The 10,705-nt window shown below is 36.6% G+C and overlaps 1 non-coding gene across 1 annotated transcript; it reads right to left on the bottom strand.

The window, feature by feature from the left end:
* Positions 1 to 10,062: 10,062 nt before the first annotated feature.
* LOC141669814 (small nucleolar RNA R71) lies at positions 10,063 to 10,169 on the bottom strand. The gene has a single exon (XR_012554072.1). It is a non-coding gene; the product is annotated as a small nucleolar RNA R71 (small nucleolar RNA).
* Positions 10,170 to 10,705: the final 536 nt, after the last annotated feature.

Below are 10,705 nucleotides of genomic sequence, written 5' to 3'. Positions count from 1 at the left end.
TATTAGTATTAAATATAAAAAGTTCACTGTATTAAAGTACTCGTAAACACGAATACAACAAGATTACTCATGGCTATGTTTGATCTTATAGATTAACCGTAAATTAATAGTCAATCGCTTAACGTGAACAGTGAAAAAAGTCAAAGTGAGAAAAGTTTTGTGGTACGGAGGGAGTACCAATCTTTGCGGATCCACTAACATCCGATTAGTTATCCTATGATCAGGAACTGTTTAAGTCTAGAGTTATCATCTTCTAGATCTCACTATTATAATCTCATTATCATTCTAGAAGCTTTACTCTAAACTATGGAACATCTTATTTAAAACACTTTAAATAGATAGAGCCCATAATAAAAACATAACAAGTCTTTTATTAATATCAATGAAATCAAATAGGAATACAAGAAAGTTCTTCCTATCTCATCATACATGATTGGATTTAGGACAAACACTTTCAGTTCTTTCATGACAAGATCATTCATGGTCTTGATGTTTAGATGGGATAGCTTCTTGTGCCACAGCTAACTTTCATCTTGACTTGCTTTACTGAGAAGGCAAGTAACAGATTTTACATTTGATGAGTTGAAGTCAGCTAGATATATATTTCATCTTCTCACACTTGTGAGAACCACTTTGTTACTTCTTTTATTAGACTCAACACAGGCTTCTGAATTGAAGGTTACTGAATTGCCCGTATCACAAAGCTGGCTGATACTCAGCAAATTATACTTGAGACCATCCACTAGGGTAACCTTGTTGTGTATATGTTGTGTACTTGATGATTTCATGAACAAAACACCTTGGTAGATTTTACTTAGTGAAAATGTAGCACTCGACGGATAAGGATTATAGTCTCCACGGATAACTCATTTTAGTCTCGATGGATGATGACTTATTATCCATCGAGTGAGTAGCTTATGTAACAATAAGTTTGTAGCACATTTCTGCATACACATTGTTTAGAATCTGTAGTAGCTCTTAAGTCATGTTGACTGTAACTAGATATGCAGAATAGGTTGATTAATTTTACATAGATGATGTCTTGTAATTCTGCATAAATGAACTGAAGTCAAGTGCCTGATTGCTACCCGACGGATAAACAACAATTAATTCGAAGGATGATCAACAACCCGACGGATGATCATTAACTCGACGGATGATCATAAACCCGACGGATAAAGAATTCAAATATCTGTTTACAGTGACAACACAGTCACATGCGTCGAGTGTATGCAAATGGAATTTGGTAGCCTATTCAACTGGGTTTTCGAGAACAAAGAAGCATTGCTATTTCCATGCTATTATGAAGATATTCAAAGATGCTGGAATAGAGTAATGAAGTAGCATTGTATTAGACTTGATAGTTTTTGTTTTATTATCTTGTCTTATTACTTTGTAATCTTGGTGATATATAAACCAAGAAGCAGCAAATAAAATAGTAACTAAGGAACTAAGAAACTCAGATAGAAAGAGAGAAACATTTCTAAGTTGTACTCTTAGCATTCTCTCATTCTTAGTTGTTATCATTTTGTAAGCAGCTGTGAGCTTTTTGTACACATAGTTCTCTCGATATATATTATATATCTCTGGTGGAATCATTCAAATCCACCAGAAAGTTTTTAAAGACTCTTGTTTTTAATTACTTGTGTTTTGATTCATTTCAAGTAACTATTCCGCATTCTGCTAATCAATTCACACTTATATATATATTTGAGTTAGAACATTTTTATTCAAGAAAAGTTTCAAGAATTCCATTCAACCCCCCTTCTGTAATTCTTGTTACATTGTTAAGGGACTAACAATTGGTATTAGAGCAAGCTCTTGAAGAACAAAGAGTTTAAAGATAAAAACAATACATCAAGATGAACAAGAAGGATGTTGGAGTCAAGATTCCTTTTCTGGATAAAGATAATTAACATCATTAGAAGGTAAAGATGCATCTTCATTTGCTTTCTCAAGATGAGGCCTATGTGGCTGCATAGAAAGAGGCCCTCATGTTCCAATGAGAGCTGGAACTGGAAACGAGCCATCTGTCCCCAAGCCAAGGCATGAATGGTCTGATCCTGATATTGAACAAGTCAGGAGGAATAAAAAGGCCATGAATATCCTGTTTAATGGAGTTGATGGTGATATGTTTGACAACATTATCAACTGCAAAACTGCCAAGGATGTTTGGGATACAATACAGATCATCTGTGATGGCACTGAGCAAGTTAGAGAAAATAAGATGCAGCTACTGATTCAGCAATATGAGCATTTTCATAATGAAGAAAGTGAGTCTCTCATTGACATTTTTAGTAGGTTTCAAAAACTGCTAAATGCTCTAAAGTTGCATGGAAGGGTCTATCAGACAAAAGACTCCAATCTGAAATTCCTTAGATCTCTTCCAAAGGAATGGAAACCAATGACAGTCTCATTGAGAAACTCACAAGATTAAAAGGAGTTTACTTTGGAGAGACTGTATGGCATCCTGAAAACTTATGAGCTTGAAATAGAGCAAGATGAGAGGATGAAGAGAGGAAAGAAGAAAGGAGGGTCCAATGCACTAGTTGCTGAGTTAGAGAAAGAGAAGGAGATGAAGATGGAAGCTGTTGAGTCAACTTCAAGGGTCTGTGAAAGCAAGGTCAAGGGGCTTGCAGTAGAAAATGAAGATTCTTTGAGCCAAGATGACATGGAAGACATTGATGAACATTTAGCATTTCTTTCCAGAAGATTTTCCAAACTCAAGTTCAAAAAGAACTTTGGAGCAGCCAAGCCAAATAGAAACATGGTGGATAAATCAAAATTCAAATGTTTCAAATGTGGCTTGGCAGGGCACTTTGCCAGTGAGTGTAGAAAGTCAGATTCCAGTAAGAAAAAGTTTGAGCCTGTGAATTATAAGAAAAAATACTTTGAGCTGCTCAAATAAAAGGAAAGGGCTTTCATTACACAAGAAAAAGACTGGGCAGCAGATGGTCTGGATGAAGATGAAGATGTCAGCTATGTCCATCTAGCCCTAATGGCCAAGTCTGATGAAACAGAAACAAGTTCTTCAAGTAATCAGGTAATTACTACAAACCTTGCACATTTATCTAAAGCTGAGTGTAATGATGCTATAAATGACATGTCTATAGAGTTATATCATTTGCGTGTTACAAATTAAGTCTCTTACTAAAGAAAATGCTAAAATCAAAGAAAACAATTTATTTTTGAGTGAGAGAAATAATGTGCTAGAGTCTCAGTTCATTGATTTTGAAAAATTAAGAATTGAGTGTAAGATTGCCAATGAGGAATTAACTGAGTCCTTGAAGAAAGAAGAAATTTTGAAGAAGCAGCTCGAGCGTGAACAAGAGGTGATTAAGACATGGAAAACATCTAGAGATGTCCATGCTTAAATCACCAAAGTTCAAGGAATTGAGTCCTTCTGTGATGCAGCCTGGAAAAAGAACAAGGAGAAACTAGAACCAAATTTGGTGGATGGAGTGCAAACAGATGTAGACTCGACGGATGATTAGGGTCATCCGTCGGTTAACAAAAAGGGTTATCCGTCGACTGGTGAAAATCCTCATCCGTCGGTTGTAAGCAAGGCTATCAGTAAAGCCAAACTTGTTAAGTTGAATGAAAAGTATGGACCTCTTTCCAAGAACTTTGTTCAGGAGAATCAAGTCAAGTTAAGAAAGGGAAAAAGGCTAATGTTGGTCACATGACTGTCAAATAGTTAAGTGACAGACTTGAAAAGATTGAGGTGAAAATAGAGGCTAAAAAGAAAAATAATAGAAATGGTAAAGTAGGGATTAACAAACATAATAACTACACACCTGATAAATATGCTCCTAGAAAAATCTGTGTCAAGTGTGGTAGTGTAAATCATTTGTCTTTTAATTGCAAATCTGCCATGCCTACTCCCATGTCTGTGCCACCTCACTTTCCCAACATGAATGTCATGCCTCCCATGCCTATGAATGCTATGTCTACACATAATATGAATGCACAGTTTGCTAATATGCCATTTGCACCTAATCCTTAATATGTTGCATTTAGTATGCCACAAATGCCATTTAGCATTCCTTACTGGAATAACATGTTCACTAATAGTATGCCATTCCCTGTTGATTATAATATGCATGATAATTTTGTTGCAATGAATGGTTTCAAAGGCCCAACTCAAATGACCAAGGATAAATCTGATATCCACAAGTTAAATGAGATAAAGCCTAAGAAACAGAAAAAGAAAGCTAACAAGGAAGGACTCAAGGAAACTTGGGTACCAAAATCAACTTGATTTGATTTTGATGTGTGCAGGGAAACAGAAAGAATCTTTGGTACTTGGATAGTGGTTATTCAAGACACATGACTGGTGATTCTACCCTGCTCACAGAGTTCAAGGAGAGAGCTGGCCCAAGTATTACTTTTGGAGATGACAGTAAGGGTTATACTGTAGGATATGGCTTGATTTCAAAGGACAATGTCATCATTGAGAAAGTTGCCTTAGTGGATGGTCTCAAACATAACTCGTTGAGTATCAGCCAGCTTTGTGATAAAGGCAACTCAGTAACCTTCAACTCAGAAGCCTGTGTTGTGACTAACAAAAGAAGCAACAAAGTGGTTCTCACTGGTGTGAGAAAAGGAAATGTGTACCTAGCTGATTTCAACTCATCTAATGCAGAATCTGTTACTTGTCTTCTCAGTAAAACAAGTCAAATGAAAGTTAGTTATGGCACAAGAAGCTATCCCATTTAAACTTCAAGACCATGAATGAGCTAGTAAAGAAAGAACTGGTTAGAGGCTTTCCTCTAGTGGAATTTTCTAAGGATGGACTGTGTGATACCTGTCAAAAAGGGAAGCAGATTAAAGCATCATTCAGGAAGAAACTTGATTCAACAATTGAAGAACCTTTGCAACTGCTAGACATGGATTTGTTTGGACAAGTCAATGTGTTGTCCATCTCAAGGAAAAGATTTTGCCTAGTAATTGTAGATGATTTCTCAAAGTTCTCTTGGACATATTTCTTAAAGTCTAAAGATGAGGCTAGTGAAATCATCATCAATCACATAAGGCAAGTCAATAATCATCCTGATTTCAAGGTTAGAAGAATCAGGAGTGACAATGGAACTGAGTTCAAGAATTCAGTCATGAGAGCATTTTGTGAGGAAAATGGGATTCTGCATGAGTTTTCAGCAGCAAGAACTCCACAATAGAATGAAGTAGTGGAAAGGAAGAACATATCACTTATTGAAGTTGCAAGGACAATGCTTGAAGAATCTAAACTGCCAACATATTTCTGGGCTGAAGCTGTAAATACTGCATGCTACACTCAGAATATTTCCCTGGTTAATCAAGCAAGATGCATGACTCCCTATTAATTGTTCAAGAACAAGAAGCCAACTCTAAATTTTCTTCATGTCTTTGGCTGCAAATGCTATATTCTGAGAAATCAAACTGATCAAAATGGGAAGTTTGATGCTAAAGCAGATGAAGGAATTTTTGTTGGATATGCTGTTGGTAAAGCATATAGAGTCTATAATCTAAGAACCAATATTATTGTGGAATCAATACATGTTGTGTTTGATGATAAAAAGATTGAAGGACTTCAAGATGGAGATTACCATGAGAGCCTCAAATTCGATAATGTGGAAATGGTTAGTGATGACAGTGATGATGAAAGTGATCAAGAAACAATATCAAAGGATAATGCAGAAAAATCTACTACCAATAAAGCACAAAACTCAACATCTGTCGAGTTGTATAATGCTTCATCCATCGGGAGGCAATCTGCGTTATCCATCGGGAGATAACCAGCTTCATCCGTCGGTATTCAAAATTCACCATCCGTCGGGTTATCAAAAGGAGCAGAAAGTCAGGATAGATCACCTATAGAAAGCTCCCCTTTCTCAAATCAAAGATCCACAAACTCAGGGGGAGTTTCTAACAATCAAAACTCAATCACACATCAAGACAAAAATGAGGCCTCTTCATCTAGAGCTAATCTACCTCAACAAAGAAAATGGACAAAAGATCACCCCTTTGAGCTCATAATTGGTGATGTTTCTTCTAGAGTTCAAACCAGGAGAGCAACTCAAGAAGAATTTCTATACAACAGCTTTCTTTCCAAGGAAGAACCAAAGAAGGTAGAAGAAGTTTTGTTGGATCCTGATTGGATTTTAGCTATGCAGGAGGAGCTAAACCAATTTGAAAGGAATAATGTATGGAAGCTGGTGCCCAAGTGATAAGTGGCATTTTATACCACTTAGAACGTCTTATAATAGCTTAAATTGGTGTCTTGAAATCAAGTATTTTATGTATTTGATGCGTTTTTCTAGTATTTGCGCATTTCAGGGTATTAGTTGCATTTCGGGGGAGAATTCATCAAAAATAAGCCTTGGCATGTGTCTAGCATTGCAAGAGGGAAGAGAGGAGCAGATTACAGCGAAGAAACGGAGCAAAAACAGACCATTTTCCAGAAGGGGTCTGAGCGCCCGCTCAGCTATGCTGAGCGGCCGCGCAGGAAGCTGAGCGCCCGTTCAGCTATGCTGAGCGGCCACGCAGGGACGGAAATTCAGATTTATTATTTTAGACTCCTATTTCTGTTTGGCTTCCAACTTCTGAGTAATCTGAGTTTTATGGGACTCCTATATAAGTAGATTTCAGAGACGTTTCATGTGTGTTGGATCGTTGTATTAATCGAGGAGCGAAGGAGATCAGGAAGAAGACCGTTTTAGCACACCGCAACGAAGAGGAAGCATATTTTCTTGTGATTCTTTATTTCATTGTAACGTTGGATGCTAGTTTTCTTTGCTTTGAACCTATTACTCTTGTGACGTACTCTGGTTTAATATAATTAGTTTAGTTATTATTCTTTTGTGTTTATTTATCATGTTTTCAAATGAACCCATGATGACGATAAGTGCTAACATGGGCTAATCGTGATCATGGGGTCGTAACGGATTTACTATGGAATTCTTTAGTTAGTTTTATTCGCCCTGTGTAATCAAAAGGAATAATTTGTTCTTAAATCATTATATTGTCAATTTCTATAGACATATAGGGACTCAACATAATTGATGCCTATTCAACTTCTATCTTAATTGTGGATGTTTGGTAGAATGGTATTAGTACAATGAAAGTTGGCTTTTATCAGTTTCGTGTTATTCGATTAATATCATCACTGTTGCATGCTAAGGGTAATAACAATGACTATTGAAGGAAGTAGTAATGAAGTTGTGATCTCATGAGTGTTTTAATATTGTTAATTCGAAGTGTTAATTAAGTGGTTAATTTTAGTAGTTAATTGTAGTTAATAATTAGTTACTTAAATCTAAGTGTTATTGTCTTAACATTGAGAAGTAATCATACATTGGTGAGTGAGTTAAATTGAACATAATTAGTCTGAGTCTATGTGGGAACGAACTAGAAAGTATTCTATATTACTTGTGAATGCATATACTTGCGTGAATATTAGTGCGTGTTTTCGCCCTAACACCAAGCCTAAAGGAAAGAATCCAATAGACACCAAATGGGAATTCAGAAAAAAGATGGATGAAAATGGCATAGTAGTCAGGAACAAAGCTAGATTGGTTGCTAAGGGCTATTGTCAACAAGAAGGAATAGATTTTGATGAAACATTTGCTCCTGTTGCAAGACTTGAAGCCATCAGAATCTTCTTAGCCTATGCAACCCATGCCAATTTCAAGGTCTATCAAATGGATGTCAAAAGTGCCTTTTTGAATGGAGATTTGGAGGAGGAAGTCTATGTCAGTCAACCTCCTGGTTTTGAAGATCCAAATTTTCCAGAACATGTCTATTATCTTTTGAAAGCACTTTATGGATTGAAGCAAGCACCTAGAGCCTGGTATGACACTTTATCAAAGTTCCTTTTGGAAAATCATTTCATAAGAGGTACTGTAGATGAAACTTTATTCTTTAGAAATGTTAATGGCTCTAGTATACTTGTTCAAATTTATGTAGATGATATTATTTTTGGCTCTACAGATGAGAAACTTTGTAAAAAGTTTGCTAAATTGATGCAAAGTAAGTATGAAATGAGTATGATGGGAGAACTAACTTACTTTCTTGGTTTGCAAGTTAAGCAAGTCAGTGATGGAATATTCATTAGTCAAAATAAATACATTCATGATCTTTTAAAGAAGTTTGATCTAATGGATTGCACATCAGCAAAAACTCCCATGGCCACTGCAACTAAGCTTGAATTAAACACTACTGAAAAGTCTATGGATATTTCAAGTTATAGGGGCATGGTTTGTTCACTTCTGTACTTAACAGCTAGTAGGCCAGATATAATGTTTGCTACTTGTCTTTGTGCTTGATTTCAGGCTGATGCAAGAGAATCTCACTTAGTAGCTATTAAGAGAATTTTCAGATATCTCAAGAAAACACCAAAACTTGGCATTTGGTACCCTAGAGATTCTGGTTTTGATCTAACTGGTTATTCAGATGCAGATTATGTAGGTTGTAGAATTGATAGAAAAAGTACAACAGGAACCTGTCAATTTCTAGGAAAGAAGCTTGTGTCCTGGTTCAGTAAAAAGTAAAATTCAGTTTCTACTTCTACAGTTGAAGCTGAATATATTGCTGCAGGCAGTTGCTGTGCACAGATTTTATGGATGAAAAATCAGTTGCTAGACTATGGTTTGCAAGTTGAGAGGATTCCTATTTTCTGTGATAACACAAGTGCAATTGCCATCACTGAGAATCCCGTAGAACATTCAAGGACAAAGCACATAGATATCAAGTACCACTTCATAAGGGAACATATAATGAATGGTACTGTGGAACTATATTTTGTTTCAAGTGAGAAGCAGCTTGCAGATATCTTTACCAAGCCACTGGATGAATCCACCTTTTCAAGGTTGGTAAGTGAGTTAGGTATGCTTAATTATTCTTAAATCTATATGAGATAATTTGCAAGTTGAAATGCAGCCAAAAATTTAATTGATTTTTCAATCTTGGATGAAATTTTGGCTAAGTCAAAATTTACATCTCGACGGATGATCTTTATCCATCGAGTTTGATCATCCGTTGGTATACTATTTGCTAATAAAAATCAATTATTTTTCTGGAATATTTTATGACTCGACGGATAACAGTCTATCCTCATCCGTCGAATTGTCTTAATCTCAGTCGCTAATTCCCTGAACATTATCCATCGAGTATACTTACAGTTTGTAAGCATAACACGACGGATAATGGGTGGAATTTTTACAGCTTATTTTTAAACGGCTATTTTAGGCAATTTTAATTGGTTAATTTATTTTACTTTATTATTTTTAGCAGGTATTTTTGAGATAGTATAAAAGCTTATTTCATTTCTATTGCTTTTCTTTTATCCTTCTCAAATCAACTGCTTCAATTTCTTTCTCTTTCAAACACTTACTCTTTCTCTTCAAGCTCTTATTCTCTAACAATGGCGCCCGTTGTCAAGATTATGTCTCAAACTGAGTATATTTATGAGAAGAACAATTTCACTGCACTAGTAAACAAGGGTATTCAGCAATCTGGTGACTATCATAAGATGATGGACTTTGTGAAGAATTGCAAGCTCAGCTATGCCATGCTGGAATCACCCACAATCTTTTATGAAGTTGTTGAAGAAATGTGGACCACTGCTACATACAACTCAACAGATAAGACAATCACACTCACCATCAAAGGTAAGGAATTCTGTATCAATAGTGATGTTATAAAAGCATGTTTCAAGATTCCTGATAACACTGTGACCTCACCACACACTGACACTGACATAATCAATATGCTTAATTCCATGAACTATGCTCTTTCTACTTCTAAGTTAAGTGACATTAGGAGATTGGGCCTTAGGAAAGAATGGAGTTTTATGTGTGATGTACTGAAGACCCCAACATGCACATAAGGAATTTTGTCGAGATCTGCAGTACTTTCAAATATAATGGTGTGACTGATGAGGCGATCAAGCTGAGGCTTTTCCCATTCTCACTGAGGGATAAAGCTAAGGACTGGTTACATTCTGAACCAGCTGGGTCCATCACTACTTGGAAAGATCTTGCGCAAAAGTTTTTGGTGAAGTTTTATCCTATGGCAAAGACTGCTGCTATGAGGAGTGCTTTTACTCAGTTTGCGCAGCAACCTACAAAATCTATGTTCGAAGCTTGGGAGCGCTACAAGAAAATGTTGAGAAAGTGTCCACATCATGGAATGCCCGATTGGATGGTGATCACTGGTTTCTATAATGGTTTAAGGGCCCAATCTCGGCCCATGCTCGATGCAGTAGCTAGAGGCGCCTTGTGGGCCAAAAGCTATACTGAGGCTTATAATCTTATTGAGACTATGGCTGCAAATGAGCATCAAAACCCAACTCAAAGGATGATGCCTGGAAAGGTAGCAGGTATTCTGGAAGTCGATGCAGCCACCGTTATTGCAGCGCAGCTCCAAGCGCTGTCTATGACGGTCGATTCTCTAGCTATCTATGGAGTCAATCAAATAGCTATGGTATGTAAGCTTTGTGCAGGATCTCATGCTACGGATCAGTGTTCTCTTGTTAACGAATATGTTCAGTATGTGAACAATTATCAGCGACAACAGCAGCCTGTGCCAGCTACTTATCATCCTAACAACATAAATCATCCAAATTTCAGCTAGGGTAATAATCAGAATGCTATTCAGCCACCATATCAGCAAGGTATGAGTAAACAGTTCAATCCACCTGGATTCCAGCAACCATAGCAGTATGCTC

Source organism: Apium graveolens, chromosome 6 (assembly GCF_009905375.1).
Source record: "Apium graveolens cultivar Ventura chromosome 6, ASM990537v1, whole genome shotgun sequence".
NCBI lineage: Eukaryota > Viridiplantae > Streptophyta > Magnoliopsida > Apiales > Apiaceae > Apium > Apium graveolens.
Note: the sequence above shows the minus strand (reverse complement) of the source record. Positions and strands in the feature narration are given on the sequence as shown.